Source organism: Sphaeramia orbicularis, chromosome 11, assembly GCF_902148855.1.
Source record: "Sphaeramia orbicularis chromosome 11, fSphaOr1.1, whole genome shotgun sequence".
Classification (NCBI taxonomy): domain Eukaryota; kingdom Metazoa; phylum Chordata; class Actinopteri; order Kurtiformes; family Apogonidae; genus Sphaeramia; species Sphaeramia orbicularis.
The window spans coordinates 20756250-20773136 of record NC_043967.1 but is presented as its reverse complement, the minus strand read 5'-3'; the positions used below and the strand labels follow the sequence as shown (position 1 = coordinate 20773136).

The 16887-nt window shown below is 39.4% G+C and overlaps 1 long non-coding RNA gene across 1 annotated transcript; it reads left to right on the top strand.

The window, feature by feature from the left end:
* The first annotated feature begins 228 nt into the window (after positions 1–228).
* LOC115428605 (uncharacterized) lies at positions 229–16644 on the top strand. The gene is made up of 3 exons (XR_003936661.1): positions 229–453; positions 8468–8471; positions 16635–16644. It is a non-coding gene; the product is annotated as an uncharacterized LOC115428605 (long non-coding RNA).
* Positions 16645–16887: the final 243 nt, after the last annotated feature.

Genomic DNA, 16887 nt, shown 5'->3' with positions numbered 1-16887 from the left:
TTTTGCCCATATGTGACCAGTATCCAATCTACTAAAGACAGTTTGAACAGCACAAATCAGATTTTTTCTAATCTGACCCGGGCTACTTCCATATGTGGTCCTAAATCCAATATGTGTCTAATATTTTGCAATGCCACTTCAGTTTGAGTGGCCAGGTCGTATTTATCCGACCTTTATGTCATTGAAATGCGACAAATCTGCATCCCAGGAGAAGAAGCAGCAGGAAAAAACATACTTACTTCCGTAAACACAGTGCGCCTGCGTGATCAAGTATTACATCAGGACGTCTTTTGCACATGCGGGTCACTTCAGGGTCACATTCAGTTCATACTCAAAACTGATAGAAGTCGCATTTAATGTGTAATATGAATGAGCACACAAAAAAGTCGGATTTCCCCCAAAAATTTGAATTGTGAATTAAGACCTGCTGTCTGAATGTAGCCCTAGATTTATGTCATCTTCAGCCGGGTATTGCTCATGTTGAAAAGTATGGTTCTGCAGTGTATACATATTTCAAAACTGTCTCCAAGTGGTAAAGAGTCCTTCACAGACACACAAAAAGCAATTAAAAAACATATATTAAATCATTAGTGCTCTCTGTTGGAGAAACTGTAATGTTATAACTGTTTGTTATAAGTGTATTCTGTTACCAACAAAACTAATGTATGTAATATAATTCAATCATAGGATATGATATATTGTTAGCCTCATAGCATAATTCCCAAGTCATACACTACATGGAGAAAAGTACTGGGACACACTGAATTCAGGTGTTTCTTTTCTAACAGGGTTCTGGGATACAAAACAGTAATGACAGATGCCATAATATCGTTTTATATTGGGATAAATATCATTGCATTACTTTGTTGCATTACTAGTTTTGTTTAAATTATCTTTGCTTCCAAAATGTCTCAGAGATGGTTTTTACCCTTGGCCGTCACCGCAGCGTCTTATCATCAGTTCGTCGTCAATCCGTCTGTCCATCCTTATGTGAAAAAAAACTTTGGTGTAGACTGAATGGTTTTCAAGTATGGACATGTTATGTTTACTTAATTTCTCTCAACATTGATTATGTTGTTGTTTGTTTTTTATCCATGACTCTAATTTTAAATGTTCTACCTCTAAATTTCTCAAATATTTTTCTTGCTCTGACTGTAAATAATCAGTTTCTACCACATCTAACCATCTACTTTCTTCATATCTCGCTTAGGAGGAAAAATCTCCCATTAAACTGTAAAGAAATATTGAGACATATCATGGAAACAACTTGTAAGATGTCCTGTTCATGCTGATTTGAGAAATAAACATCAATATTAATAATCAATTAGATATTTATCACAATATAAAACTCTATTATGACATTTGTCATTATTATTTTGAAGCCCAGACCCCTGTTAGAAAAGAAACACCTGAATTCAATGTGTCCCAATACTTTTGTCCATATAGTGTATGACTAAGACAGTTATACTATGAGGCTAATGATATGTTACTGTGTAATTTTATGCAGTCATGCAGATAACTAACTTTAATGTTTGTTCTGACTCATCTGCTGCCCCTTCTTGAATTGTTCCTGCGATATAAAACTTTGACAAATGACAAAAAACTTTTAAATCTCAACTCTAGCATGGAGAAAAATGTCTCATGAAGAAATAACTATCTGTGGCTAAAGCATACTATATATGAAGAAAAATGTCATTTTTGATTAAGTAATCCTTTAAGCCTATCTTTGTTTCTGAGACAAATTCAGCTGTACACTTAATGCTTTGCAGTGCCAGTTCTTACACTCCGTGCCAGCCTTTTCTACTGAAGCCAGTCAAAACATATACGGTCATTGCTGCTCCTGTCCTCTTCAAACATGCCTGATCAAAGCCTGTTGCTGAGGAGCATTTCAGCAGACCCTTTGCAACCCATCAACGGATAATTCCAAAATCCTGCGCAATCCCAGACCGTGGCATTGTTCCTAACTTCTTCCGGATATATCGATCAAATCTCGTAGAGGAAAAACATTTCCAAAGCTGTGAGTGCAGCTACACACCTGTGACCACTTGCGGAAAAAAAAGTATGTGATGCTGTGGGACACAGGCTTGGAAGAGGGAAATACTAAATATTTATCCTTGATCCCTAGAGAGGAGGTGGAAAAAAGTTTGCTCTGTGAAGTTGAAGCAAAGATTATAAAAAAGGAATTAGAGAAAGAGAAATGGAGTCAGGAGGGAAATGCAAGCTTGTCCTTGAACGACAGAGGGAAAATGTATTTCATATTTGCAATCGTTGCACAACTGAAGTGTGCAACCGAATTCACTGTTTGTTTTCTCACTTTCATTTTCCCTCCTCTATTTTGGCTTAAACGAATTTTCTCATCCTTACCCAAATACACAACTGTCACTTCTCCAAATATTCAATGTCTCAGGGAAAAGAAATGTTGAAAATCTGCCCAAGACTTCTCCAACAGCAGCAACCCCATCTCTTTCATCCGTCATTTCCCATTTACACAGGAATCCATGGTTATGGATTTAACCAGGCCTGTTTAAACACACCGGAGAACGATCTATTGTGCAATTCTTTTAAATAAAATAAATATATTTGGTCATTTTTAAGTCAGAAATTATCAACAGCACAAGACCCATTGCAAGGATGTTTAAAGAGGCTGAGTAGAAGTAATCTACAACCATGTTTCCATCCAGCTGTGCAGGCAATTTTACATAAACATGTAACAAAACAATGTAATGTGAGTTAGGTGTTCTCTAACCAGCAAAGAAAATAGAAACGATAAAAAGAATGTGGCTGCATCAGGAAACACTTTGCTATAACTGGAGTGCCATTACTTATTCATGAAATGTGTTTCCATTGTTATTTAATGTAGAAAATCACATGGCCTTTATTTCAAGGACAAACAAACCAAGAAATTTTCCTACCACAATGATTTCTTTAGAATTGGCGAGGAAGAAAAATGAATACTGTACAAGTGTGAGCTAAAATACTGTGGAAAGAGAAGTGACTAATGTTGAATTTGGAGTAAATGTATGGAGCCTTAGGTTTCACATTGTTTCTCACTCATTACAAGATGATTGGGGAAAGTCTATTCCAGGGTACTGGAGAGGAGGATTCGACCGATAGTCAAACCTCAGATCCAGGAAGAACAATGCAATTTTCATCCCGGTCGCGGAACACTGGACCAGCTCTACACCCTCCATCGGGTGCTCAATGGTTCATGGGAGTTCGCCCAACCAGTCCACATGTGTTTTGTGGATTTGGAGAAGGCGTTTGACCGCGTCCCTAGTGGTATCCTGTGGGGGGTGCTTCGGGAGTATGGGGGCCGGGGCCCTCTGCTAAGGGCAGCCCGGTCCCTGTATGACTGAAGCAGGAGTCTGGTTCGCATTGCCGGCAGTAAGTCAGACCTGTTCCAAGTGCATGTTGGTCTCCAGCAGGGCTGCCCTTTGTCACCAGTTCTGTTCATAATTTTTGTGGACAGAATTTCTAGGCGCAGCCAGGAGCCGAAGGGGTCCAGTTTGGGGACCACTGGATTTCCTCTCTGCTTTTTGCAGATGACGTTGTCCTGTTGACCTCATCGAACCTGGACCTTCAGCGTGCACTGGGACAGTTTGCAGCCAAGTGTGAAGTGAGTGGGATGAGGATCAGTATCTCCAAATCCGAGGCCATGGTTCTCGACCGGAAAAAGGTGGTCTGTCCTCTCCAGGTTGGTGGGGAGTCCTTGCCCCAAGTGGAGGAGTTCATGTATCTTGGGGTCTTGTTCACGAGTGAAGGAAGGATGGAGCGTGAGATTGACCGACGGACTGGTGTGGCATCTGCAGTGATGCAGTCGCTGTATCAGTCAGTTGTGGTGAAGAGGGAGCTGAGCCGAGAGGCGAAGCTCTTGATTTACCGGTCAATCTACGTTCCTACCCTCACCTATGGTCATGAGCTTTGGGTCATGACCGAAAGGACAAGATCCCGGATACAAGCGGCCGAAATGAGTTTCCTCCATAGGGTGGCAGGGTGCACCCTTGGGGATAGGGTGAGGAGCTCAGTCACCAGGGAGGAGCTCGGAGTAGAGCCGCTGCTCCTCCACATCGAGAGGGGCCAGCTGAGGTGGCTTGAGCATCTGTTTTGGATGCCTCCTGGACGCCAGGCATGTCCCTCCAGGAGGAGGCCTCGGGGAAGACCTAGGACATGTTGGAGAGACTATGTCTCTCACTGGCCTGGGAATGCCTCGGGGTCCCCCCCGGAAGAGCTGGAGGAGGTGTCTGGGAAGAGGGAAGTCTGGGCATCCCTGCTTAAACCCGCGACCCGGCCCCAGATAAGCGGAAGAAAATTTATGCAATTGTATTTTTTTACAGTAAAACAAAGAGAAACATTTGGAGTTGTCATTATTTATTGGTTGTTTGATAGTATTTTACTGGTCTGATCCACTTGAGATCATATTGGAACCTGAACTAAAATGATTTTGACACCCTGGACTTTTAATATCTATCTATCTATCTATCTATCTATCTATCTATCTATCTATCTATCTATCTATCTATCTATCCATCCATCCATCCATCCATCCATCCATCCATCCATCCATCCATCCATCCATCCATCCATCCATCCATCCATCCATCCATCCATCCTAGGGTCATCAGGGGTCTTAACTTAAGCAGCACAAATATCAACTGAAAATTGATTTCATGCTCTGGAAATATGGCCACCTATTGGCTAGAATCTGGTGACACAAAATGATACTGGGTTACAATTCAATAATATACTGGAAAGTAAGACAATGAGTTTTCATAATGATTTCTATGATAAATTATAACTTCTTTTTCAAATCTAATTTTAGGGAAACAGTTAAAGCATAAAGAATACATCACACCATCTGGGAATTCATTTCATCTAAGGCTACGTGTAAACAGGTATCTGGCTAAACAAAGATTTTTCTCTTGTTTGTACCTATCGTTTACACGATAATAAAGGGCTCGCAGACCAAAAACAATGGTTTCTAAAAACTCCAGCCAAAGTGGAGATTTCAGCAAAGCTCCATTTTCGTGTTTGCGAGTAAAAAGAGGGAAATGGAGATCTTGGATAGATGTTACAGTTTTCGAAGGAAATACATTTACATCACATGTAAGTAAAGTTTTGTTATGATTCTCTTCAGGACTGTGATTGGTTAATGGTACTCAATTGTCTCACCACACTGCCATCTACAGGCTTGGCATGCTCTTGATGGTGTAGATATACGAGGGAGTGTAACCCAAGATTTTTCTGAAAACGGTCACATGTACACAAGGTTTGTTTTTTTTCAACGGAGAGAGGGAAATATCTGTTTTCCAAAATACCAGGCTATGTGTAAATGTGACAAAGGCAACCCACATGCTTGCAACACATCAGAGAGAAGTCATAAGTAATTCATTAACACTGCCATGATGGTAATGTTACGTAACAAATAAGAGTGTCTTTGAGACAGCCGGTCAAAGAATAGAAGAAACAGTCTTGACTGCTCGGACTATAAATGAGTGTCACATGTTAGTGGTCCTGAAGGCTGTCCTGTTTGCACCTACTTGATATATCCATGTCAGATGAAATCTTTATTTCTTCCTGTAAATCCACTACATTTACATATTTGTTTAGTAGCCTCATGCTGCATGTATACAGTGAGACTACTCATATGGTGCTCTGTGTAATACTGGAAACTATGAGCAGCATTTTACTGCTCTGAAGGCTTTGGGGACATACAGTGGAGCCTCCTACTGTGTAACTGGACAGTGATTGATGGTGCTGTTGATGGGATAGCAGCTGAATCCTGAGACCTCCAGGTGCTTTAGAGTCTGGGGCCCCCACTAATCTGCCGTCTGCTCCTCTGCATGTGGCAGCACTAAATCTAGCACGCATTCATTTTATGCTACACACATAAAGACAAGTGTATAAACAATGCAAACAGACATTCAAAGACATATGACGTACCCACACAAACGCAGAAAGAATTGCTAATGCTAACATTAATACAAAATAGCTTGTTAAGTATCAAGCCTAATTCAGCAAGACATCCCTTTAGAATGGGAAACATGCTCATATATAGAATGACTTAAGTTGTGTGGACACATGAGTTTTGTAAGTATTTATAAGTACTTGTGAGCACTGTGCTATTGTTGTTGTCAGTCTAAAGCCAGTGCATTACATTGTCCCTCTGCAAAAATGTGCAACTTATGAACAGAATAAAAACGTTTCTTTAACATTTCCACAGCTAAGTTATGCAGATCTGATGCGTTTCTGGTCAAATTCATGTTGCATTTGTTCGTAGTTAGTAGGTTTCTAAGTAAGCTGTTACATGCTAAAGATTTTATTCATTACACAATGAATCAGTTTTATGTATTGTCTTTCATAATTTCATAAATGCACCAGTTGTGCTTTACTGCAATGCAAGTACAAAAATCAGTAATCATAAAAAGGTTACTGCAGAGCAGCAACCTAGTTTTAACTGTAGACAGGGATAGACATTCTTTTGGTGCGTTTCCACTACATGGTACTGGCTTGACTTGTCTTTGCATTTCCATTACATAAAAGAACCTGGAATCAGGTACCCAGTACTAGTTTTTAGGTATCTGCTTGGCCAAAGTTCCAAAACAGGTGGAGATACTAAAATGTGACGTGTAAACACTGCAGATCACTGATTGGTTAGCGAGTTGGCTCTGCATATTTGCGTCATCAATATGCGACCCGGCATTTTGTAAAAAACAGATTTGGAAATTTGCAGCCCGCTAAACTACCCTATGGTCGGTCAAGGAGGTTCAGACATTTCTGTCCTTGGTGGCTGTTGAAAAATTTCAGGGTAAGCTTGACGGAGCAACACGCAATGAGCGAGTTTATCAGCAACTCTCTGAGTAGACATCAGGTATTCTAAAGTCGGTAGTATCCTGTAATGAAACAGTCTCCAGGAATAGTATCTAGTACCTGAGCTGAGTTGAGCCAGAGTGGAAATGTGGCATTTGTCTCTTTTGGATCAAAAATAGCTTTGTAGATTGCAAAGATTGCTGACCCCTAAAATAGATCATAAGTGCTATTTTAGGTTCGATGTGTATGACTTGTTCATGCATGCAGCTGTGTATGAAGTTTGTGTTGTAGTCTGTGTTACTGTATGAAGGCATCTTGTTGTTGGTTGTTTGCTAACTTCACATATAAGCTAATGGTAGCTTGTGTTGCACATTGTTGCCACTGTAGAGGAGCAGAAGAGAGGAAGTGAAGAACCGAAGAGCAAGTGTAAGGACTTCATGGAAAATCCAACCTGATTCCTCTGCATGAATACATCACTTTACAGACTGTTGGCATGGATGTGGACTAGTGTGCCAGTCGTAAGCTTGGAAACAGAAGTGGAGCTTAGTTCCAAACACAAACTTCATGAGCACATGTACACACACACACAAACCTTCCATATTGAATGCACTTCATGTACAACTGTAGAATTAATAAGATACTAATATGTATGCTCATTTGGAGGCAGGTGTGGCCTAGAAGGCTGGAGAGTTGGCTTGTGACCAAAGGGTCACCGGTTCGATGCCCCGGATTGGCAGAAAAGTTGTTGGCTGATGTGCCCTTGAGCAAGGCACTTAACCCCTTGATACAGCAAGCCCACTGCTCCTAGTCTAAAGTGAGAGTAGTGTGTTCCTGCATGTTCTGGTGATGGCTTAAAAGCAGAAGGTAAATTTTGGTGTGTGGTGCATGTCTATATACTGACAAATATAGAATCTTAACCCTTTACAGTTCACTCACAGAAATACTCTGAAATTCAAAATTTCAACCTTAGTGTGTTATTGGAGGACATAACAAGACTTCATTACTTTTGTGTTTTTTGTTGTCTATTATTATTTTATTGTTATATAGAAAATCAAGGTCTATGAAGTTGCCATATTTGGTTCCTTACCTGTAAATGGCAGAAAAAGAAATACAAATCCAAGAAGTAAATATAAAAAATACAAGAAAAACACATGCAAGGTGAAAGGAACATGTATTTTAGAACAGTAAAACATCACTTTTAGAACATTAGACCAACATAAGTGCTGATCCAGACACCTGTCCACATCCTCATTATCCCTTTGAACATCATTCCTTACATTAGTACCATTACTTCATGGTACCTAACAAAGTAGGTCCACTCACTGTTCATGCAGAGGTGAACCTTACAGACCCTGTAGACCACATTGGACCTGAGATTGTTGACTCACTGTCCTCACTGGAACTGTTGCTGTCACTATCTTGTAATGTATGCGGAAATGACCAAAAATAGTAATTTGCCTGATAAAGGGTTAATAAATAATTAGATTGTGCTAAATAGAAAATCAAGTGTTGCCCTTGCCTATACACACTAAGCTGTTCTGTGCCACAGCACCAGCAGAGGTCTAAGTCAGTTCTTCAGCAGCACTTGGTTGTGATGGGCTGTATGCACCTTGGCCACTGACTCCAACTCCACTGGTGAAGGATTATCAACACAGAGAAGTGGAGTGGACGTTTTCTAAACGGCCGAGGCCAGCTCTTTTTACACAGCTAAGCATGGCTGCTGTTGGATCTGTGTGTGAATAAGCTTGGCCGAGCAGCTCTTGTGTTCTCTCTGTACTCTTTCTTTCTTTTTCCACTCGTTTACTCCTTCTTTTTACTTAACATAAGGACAGCGTAACAGACCCTTTGGCAAAACAGTCGGGGATGGCTTACACCTCTGGGCTGAGCGTATCAGAACGAAACACATGTAAAAGGAAAAACAGGAGTGTACGTTGCTGTCATAACTGCAGCGTTTTTAAGGTGTTTTCTGCAGCTTTCTCTGTGTTTTGTTACACGGAGCAACATCACAATACAGAGTTTCCCTGACTTTCTTGCAGACTCAGTCCGTGGGCAGCAGGGAGAAGCAGTGGGCCAGCTAATCATTTGCGGAATGTGGCGTGGATATAAGATAGGCCCAGATTGGGAATGCACGGAGCCAGAGGAATGGTAATTACTGTGGAAATCAAACACCATCAATTGTGAGGTTTTTCAACATTTCACAGTGTCCCTCTCCCTTCCCCTCCCAAAGCCCCTTCTCCTCTCACTCCAACTCCAACGACCCTCGCTGCCACTCCCTCAGGCCTCAGCCCTCCCTTCTACCCTCCTTATTTTTTCCACTATTTTCCACCCTATTCCTCTTTTCTACTTCCCTTTTCTACCCTCCCATTTATTTTCCTTTAATTTTCTCCGCCTCACTCCACCCTCTCACTTTATCTATCTTCACTTTGTTTTTCCTGTCTTTCGCAGCGTACACCCATTTATACCTAATCCATTTGGCCAAAAATTGCTTTGTTTCCCATCCTATGTGCTCCGCCCACACTCATTTGCACAGACACGCACACATACAGACACTCACACAAATGACCACATAAGACAAATGACCTTCATCAGCGTATGTCTGGAATGTAAAAGCACTAAAAAACAGTGCCCAAAACATTTGTTATACATTCCAAATGCTTTTAGTGACTTTACCATTTGACTGCTGTCTACCAAGAAAATACAAATGGTCTCCACGTATTTGTCTTGTAACTTAGATGACAAATGAGTTTAAGGGTCTTTGTTCTTTCCCAAGTATCTGTCAGCCTCTTTTCTCCAAATACAAGCCACACACATGCTTGCGTGACCCTAGAGCTAGTTAGAGGATTGTAGGATGACAGGTGATTACAGGTCGGTTATAAAGCCTCTACTCCCCAGTGGGTATTTAGACTGTCGACCTCACATACACCCACAGTGGGTGCCTGACATTAGCCAGCCTTTCTGCAATCAAAGGCACTTTTTGACAGCTCAGGGTACGTATGTGTTCTTAAGCATGCCTATGTGCTTGGGTTTAGATATCCCCCATTCCAACCTGTATAAGTAGATTGCAAATCCATTTACATTTTATTAGAAATCTAATGCTGCTTGTGATACATTTTGCTGCAAATATCATCAACGCCTTGAGTTTCGTGCCTTGAAATGTAAGGACTTGCTCCTTTTTTTCTCATCAAGCAGAAAAAAGATTGGTGCATAAGTATACAAAACCTTTCACTGTCAGAGACTTCACTTTGCATCCTGACTCGTCTAGAACTAAGACTAGGAGCAGATCTAGATTCTTCAAGATCTTTACGCACCCGTGGCCTTTTGTCGTGCAAATTAACCCATTAAAACCCAGAGCAACTTTTGTGTCACTTTTCAAATGACATTTTCTCTACATCTAACCTTTCTTAAGTGATTTATCACAATTTATTTATAAAATTATCCTCTGTATTTTGTATTTTATCAGTATTAATCAGACATTTTCTTCACTAATCATGTAGATGTTCATAAAAGCTCAGATTGAAGTTGTGGATTATTGTATCAAGAACAGAGAAAACTGCAGAAAAAGTGGCATTTTCAGTAAAATATATCATTAACTGAACATAAACCAAGCATCTTCATCTACTGTCACTGATCCAACTCCATGGGTTTTACTGGTGAATTAATGTTGTAGAAGATGACAATGTTTCCATGAAAAGATGACAAACTGCATTTTAAAACAATTATTTACATGTATTGATAGGATTAGTGGATCAACAGGTATTAAACATTTTAGGTCAGTAGATGGTTTTGGTCGGTGATGGATGGTTGGGTCTTTATGGGTTAATTCAGATATCATTACAGTTTTTTAAATCCTTGATTCATCATGAATACGTTCACACAGACAGTGAATATTATGTGGCTAAAAAGAGGCGTTTTAGTTTTTCAGAATAAGATTGATTTCATCTACATTGCAAATAAAGGAAGCAAGTATAATTTGTGTGAAATGGTCGTCATGTGACAACAGTATCGATGGACCTCGACCTGTTGATTTGTAGTCACATTGTTAGATCCATAATGAAGTGAAGGACAACTTGTGTAGAAGCAACACAAAACAACTAGAGTATCAGGATAGGGAGGAGTCACAAGTATTATACAGCTTGTGCCTGGATGTTGGCCCAAAGGAACAGAGGACACTGGATCAGACACACAGGTTGCAGATGAAAGTCCAGGTCATGTTGAATTCATTACTTTTTCGGTCAAACAGCTGGGCGCTGAATATATTTGATCTTCCACTGAGCAAGTGTCACCAATGTTGTACACAAATCATAAATCTGGTGTAAACAGTTTTAATCCAAGATATTTGCAGGTGCACTCATTACCTCCGTCAAGGAGGTTATGTTTTTGCCGGCATTCATCTGTCTGTCTGTCTGTCTGTCTGTCCGTGTGCAAGATAACTCAAAAAGTTATGGATGGATTTGGATGAAAATTTCAGGTAATGTTGATACTGGCACGAGGAACAAATGATTAAATTTTGGTGGTGATCGGGGGGGCACTGATCTGCCTTGGTGGAGGTCTGCGCTCTCCGAGTGGTTTTCTAGTTGTCATTGTTTTTGCTAGGTTTAAGAAACAAGTTCTATGGTTAGGTCAAAAAAAGACTGAGGTTTGTTTTAACCCATAAAGACCCAAACACCCACTGCAGACCAAAACCATTTACTGATGTAAAATGTTTAATACCTGTCGATCCACTAATCCTATCAACACATGTAAATAATTGGTGTAAAATGCAGTTTGTCATCTTTTCATGGTCATCAGATATGACCCATTTGGACATTCAAAGGCTCCATAGTTACCATGGAAACACCATCATCTTCTACAACATTGATTCACCAGTAAAACCCATTGAGTTGGATCAATGACAGTGGATGGACACACTGGGTTTATGTTCAGTTAATTATATATTTTACTGAAAAAGTCCGTTTTTTTCAGGTTTCTGAGTTTTTCATATAATAACCCTCAAATTTAGCTGTAACATACATCTGTATGATCAGTGAACAAAATGTTGAAAAATACATGATTTAAACTAAAAAATAAAGGGCGACACAGTGGTGCAGTGGTTAGCCCTTGTGCCTCACAGCAAGAAGGTCCTGGGTTCGATTCCAACACCAGTCGACAGGGGGTGGGACCTTTCTGTGTGGAGTTTGCATGTTCTCCCCGTGTCTGCGTGGGTTCTCTCTGGGTACTACGGCTTCCTCCCACCATCCAAAGACATGCACTGATAGGTTAATTGGTTAATCTAAATCTCCCATAGGTGTGAGAGTGATTGTTTGTCTCTATATGTCAGCCCTGCAAAATGTCCAGGGTGTACCCCACCTTCACCTGTAAGTAGTTGGGATAGGCTCTAAGCGACCCCCATGACCCTAGTGAGGATAAAGTGGGTTCAGATAATGAATGAATACACTAAAAAAACTCAAAACACAGAGGATAATATTACAGTAAATGGGGAGAAATCACTTAAGAAAGGTTAATATAGAGAAAAATTCATTTGGGAACTGCCATTAAACTAGCACTGGGTCTTTAAGGGTTAAAGATTCATAAACTTGGCATAAAAAGTAAGAAAATTTGTGTTTGGTTGATTATTTCTTTGTTGGAACAATGCATCTTGGCAATACATCCTATACAGTGGCAGAATACACTGTTTGGCATCAGCAGAGAAGATTTGGCAAACTTTTCATGGGCACAACCCACATACTCAGCTCTGCTGCTCATCCCACTAATGCATGTTCTTTACAAATGTGGCACCATTTAAAAGGGAAATAAACAGGCTTTCCAACAGTATAAGATTTATTGCCAAGAAGCATTGTTACAACACAGAAATAATCTATCAAACACAAATTTCCTTACTTTTTGTGCTAAGTTCTTATACTGGACATTAGGAATTGTTTGAATCACATCTTTGTGATTTAACTTTACTCTAAACTAACCAGAACGTCTTCCTCAGAACACCTGAATTGTCACCACTGCGTAACACTTTAAAGAGCACTTTAAAATAAGCCACTTTTTTAAACTTGTACATGCTGCACAATGTATTTTTTTATTTAATGTATTGTAATTAGTATATGTGTGTGTTTCTAAATGAAGTTCATTCTTCCTGTTATAAACTTACACTGTTTGTGAACAATTTATATTTCTGTGAGATATGGTTGGATATAAACACACACACACACACACACACACACAACACACTCTACCTTAACTTTAATCCATTCTGTCTTTTTTTCTTTTGACAGAACAAATGTGATTTGGACAAATATGGTTCCTGTCAAGAGTTACTTCCAAGGAGTGGAAGAAGGAGTGGGTTCCTGGGTGGGAGGGAGGTGGAGGTCAGGGCCCACACTTCATCCATCTTTCCTCAGGCGCCCATAACCCCCCACCAGCGCCTCTTCAACCCAGCTCTAGTCAGTCATATTCCACACAGCGCCGTCCTGACAGTCTGACTCTAGTCCTTACTACTGATTTGGCATCACTTACACCATATCTCCAAGCCAGAGATTTGTTGCCTTTCATTAAATGTTCATTTAATTTTGTTATAGCTGGAATGATATTTGGTGATTCAGAGATCTACAGAGGTTTCTAAACTGTCGGAGCTGGATGAACTGGTCAATAAGGGGAGTGCTTTATGAGTGCTTTGTGACCTCTGAAGCTTATCTCCCACGAGCCTCCTTTGCAAAGTCAGCCACCCATCTGTGAGAAGACAAATAGACGGAGGAAGCGACGCATTAAGGAGGCAGGAAAACTCGCACAGACACAGACACACGCACACGCGTCTGCACATTCGTAGGGCGGTCCAGACAGTAACAACGCTCTTTGCCAAGTGTCACTGTGCAGTGTTTGTCAGAACATAACTTTCACGCTGCGCCATGGCAACAAGCACTTCCTGTTTCCTGCTCTCACTGTGCGATTAGACAATTTGAGGAAATCAATTCTGCTGCAGTGGTGCAAAGACGACAAGAAACATAAATATACACCTATGCATTATACACCTAAGAAACTCACTTTCGTGGGTTATGATGCTGAAAATAGATCAAAAGGAGGATAAATGCATGCATAGTTTGATAGTCTCAGGGAATTCATTATACACATAAATACTGGAAATGAACATGCACACAAAGGTATGTTTATCATGTGGATTATTAAACCTTTTTTTTTAACCCATAATGAGCCAGTCCTATTTTTGTGTCAGTTCCCAAATGAATTTTTCTCTATATTTAGCATTTCTTAAGTGATTTCACACCATTGATTGTAATACTACCCTCCTTATTTTGTGTTTTTTCAGAGTAAATCATGTATTTTCCTCTATTTAATTTCCTGATCATGTAGATGTTCATAAAAGCTCAGATTAAAGTTGAGGGTTATTACTGTATATCAGGATCAGAGAAAACTGAAGAAAAAATGACTTTTTCAGCAAATATATTGATAACTGAATGTAAAACCAAGTGTCTCCATACACTATCATTGGTCCAACTCCATGGGTTTTACTGGTGAATCAATGTTGTAGAAGATGATGGTGTTTCCACATCCACTATAGAGCCTCTTAACGTCCAAATGGGTCATATCTGATGACCATGAAAAGTTGACAAACTATATTTTACACAAATTATTTACATGCATTGACAGGATTAATGGATCAACAGGTATTAAACATTTTACATCAGCAGATGGTTTTTGTTGCCAGTGGCTGTTAAAGGGTTAAAGGGCAAATACCATTCATGATTTTTCCAACTGTGACCTTTACAGTATCAAACTTGACATTTAGAAGAATGTTATGCCAATATGAAATTTCAAAAGCATGTTTTATTAGCTAAACACACAGCCAGTGTTCATTTCCAGTCTTACTTAACTTGATTGACAAGACAAAACAATGAACTTTGCCATTTTCAGTCTCAACTAGAAAAACCCAAACACTGGCTGATAAAGGCACTGTAAAAACACTGCATTAAATGGATCCAGCATCCATGTTTCATCACTTGGAGGAGCAAACAAGTGTATCAAAATAAATCACACATTTACATACAATACTTTTGGGGGAAATGTTTCTGAAGTCTAAACAAATCATAAAGAAAATAAACTGCCCTGCTGCTTGGATTAAAATGCTTCCTGTTTGTGAAAGTGTTCCTATCATAATATCCTGTCTGCAAATATACGTGTGTGTCTGTATTCAGGCACAAAACCCAGATTGGACATTCAGTAACACAAACATATCAGAAGCAAAGCTGTTAAAGAGGCAGAACAGATCTAATTGGTTAAGGGTGGAGTTGAAGAAATACATGTTTTCGATGTTAAAAAGCCAACTGGCAAGTCCTGAAGGAAAAAGAAGAAAATGCATTTACCAACACTGCTTTTTTAGTGAGTTTTAGTCATGCATTTTAGAATTTATTGTTTTTAGCTTAACTGAGTGACAGATACAGTAGATATTCTTACTCAGTTAATGTCTGAATTAAAATAACTCTGTGGTCTGGACGGATTCCCCATATTAGTCTGAGGAGAAATCTTGCTGTCCACCCAGTTGGCAGTCATCCGAGGCCACATCCAGCGACAGAAGAATGTGCATAATCAAATGATGTAATTGACATACTTGGTGGTGAGGAAAAAACTTTAAATCTTCGCTGTAAAGTCATGTAAGCTGAAGATCTTTGCATAGTTTTGTGCTTTTTGAGCTAAAGCTTATATATCGTTGATTTGCAAAAGTTGTATTTTGGCTTCAGTTTGGGATGATTCAGTCATTTTAGAGAGTATTCCTAATTCAGTCAGTATCCTTTTTTGAACACTTTGTATCACAATACAAGTTAAGTTAAAGCAGCGTATGTACTTTTTTTTTTTTAATTTGTTAAATCTGAGCGATAGTCTAATTATCACTAATCCATTAGTCTTTATGTGCTTACACATCAGCTTCAAAGATGACTCCATCTTAAACACAGTCCACTTGTTTCCATAACAAACCAAATAATCACTTGGGACTTTTTCAGAAATTTTGTCACAAAGTGCATTGCGGGAATGGAAATTCCACACAGCAGCATTTTCGCTGTTTCTTCATGAGGGCTGAACCCAAATGTCACCTTTACCTCCACCCATCGACTCTACTCATTCTTTAAAACAACCCTGGTGAACTATATAATTTTACATTGTAGCCATCTGGCTTGTTTTCTTGCCAAATCTGTGAGAAACTGTTTTCGCTTCCCACAATGCACTTCACGACAAAATTTCCAAAAAGGCCCGACTGACATTTTGGTTTGTTATGTAAACAAATGGACTGTGTTTATGATGGAGTCATCTTTGAAGTTGTTGACTGTGAGGGAAGTGATTCAGGTGCGTAAACACAGAAGGACTAATTTAATTAGTGATAATTAGGCTACCACTGGGGTTTGACAAATTTGAAAAAAAAATTGTGATGAAAGTCATACGCTGCTTTAAGAAATAAGTTGAAATACGGGATTTGTGTTGCAAGAACTTTCTTTCACAAATGTTTGCTTTTAGGTTAAAAAAAAAAAGTACTTAATGAGTTAGTCACATCCTGAGATACAAACCCATTAGAGGAACGAACTGTGACAAAGACCATAAAGGGTATCTGGGGTAAAAAAAAAAGAAAGAAAGAAAGAAAGAAAGAAAGAAAGAAAGAAAGAAAGAAAGAAAGAAAAGAAAAGAAAACCACGTTTAAAGTATTGAACAAAGTTACAATGTCACCTTAGAGTTGACATAGGTTAATTGCATTAATTTTAGCTGACTAGCCATTGTCTTGTGAATTACACTCATGTGACATTAAAAAAAATCTAAAGGTTACCTATAATGACAGTCAGTTTTACTATTATCTCAGCATAAAGGAAATGTAAGAATCGAGGGCTACTGTTGTTCATTTGTTGACCACAGCAAGCTGCATTTCCAAGCTAATAGTAGATGGTGTTGCACACTGTTTTTATAACAGAAAAGGAAACTTGGAAGTCAGCATATGGGTTTTGGTGACTGTTTTACGTGGAAATCAATGTTTTGCGGCTGTTATAAAAGGTGCTTGGAAACGGTTTTTAAAAACAAAACACTGGCTTGCCACACAAA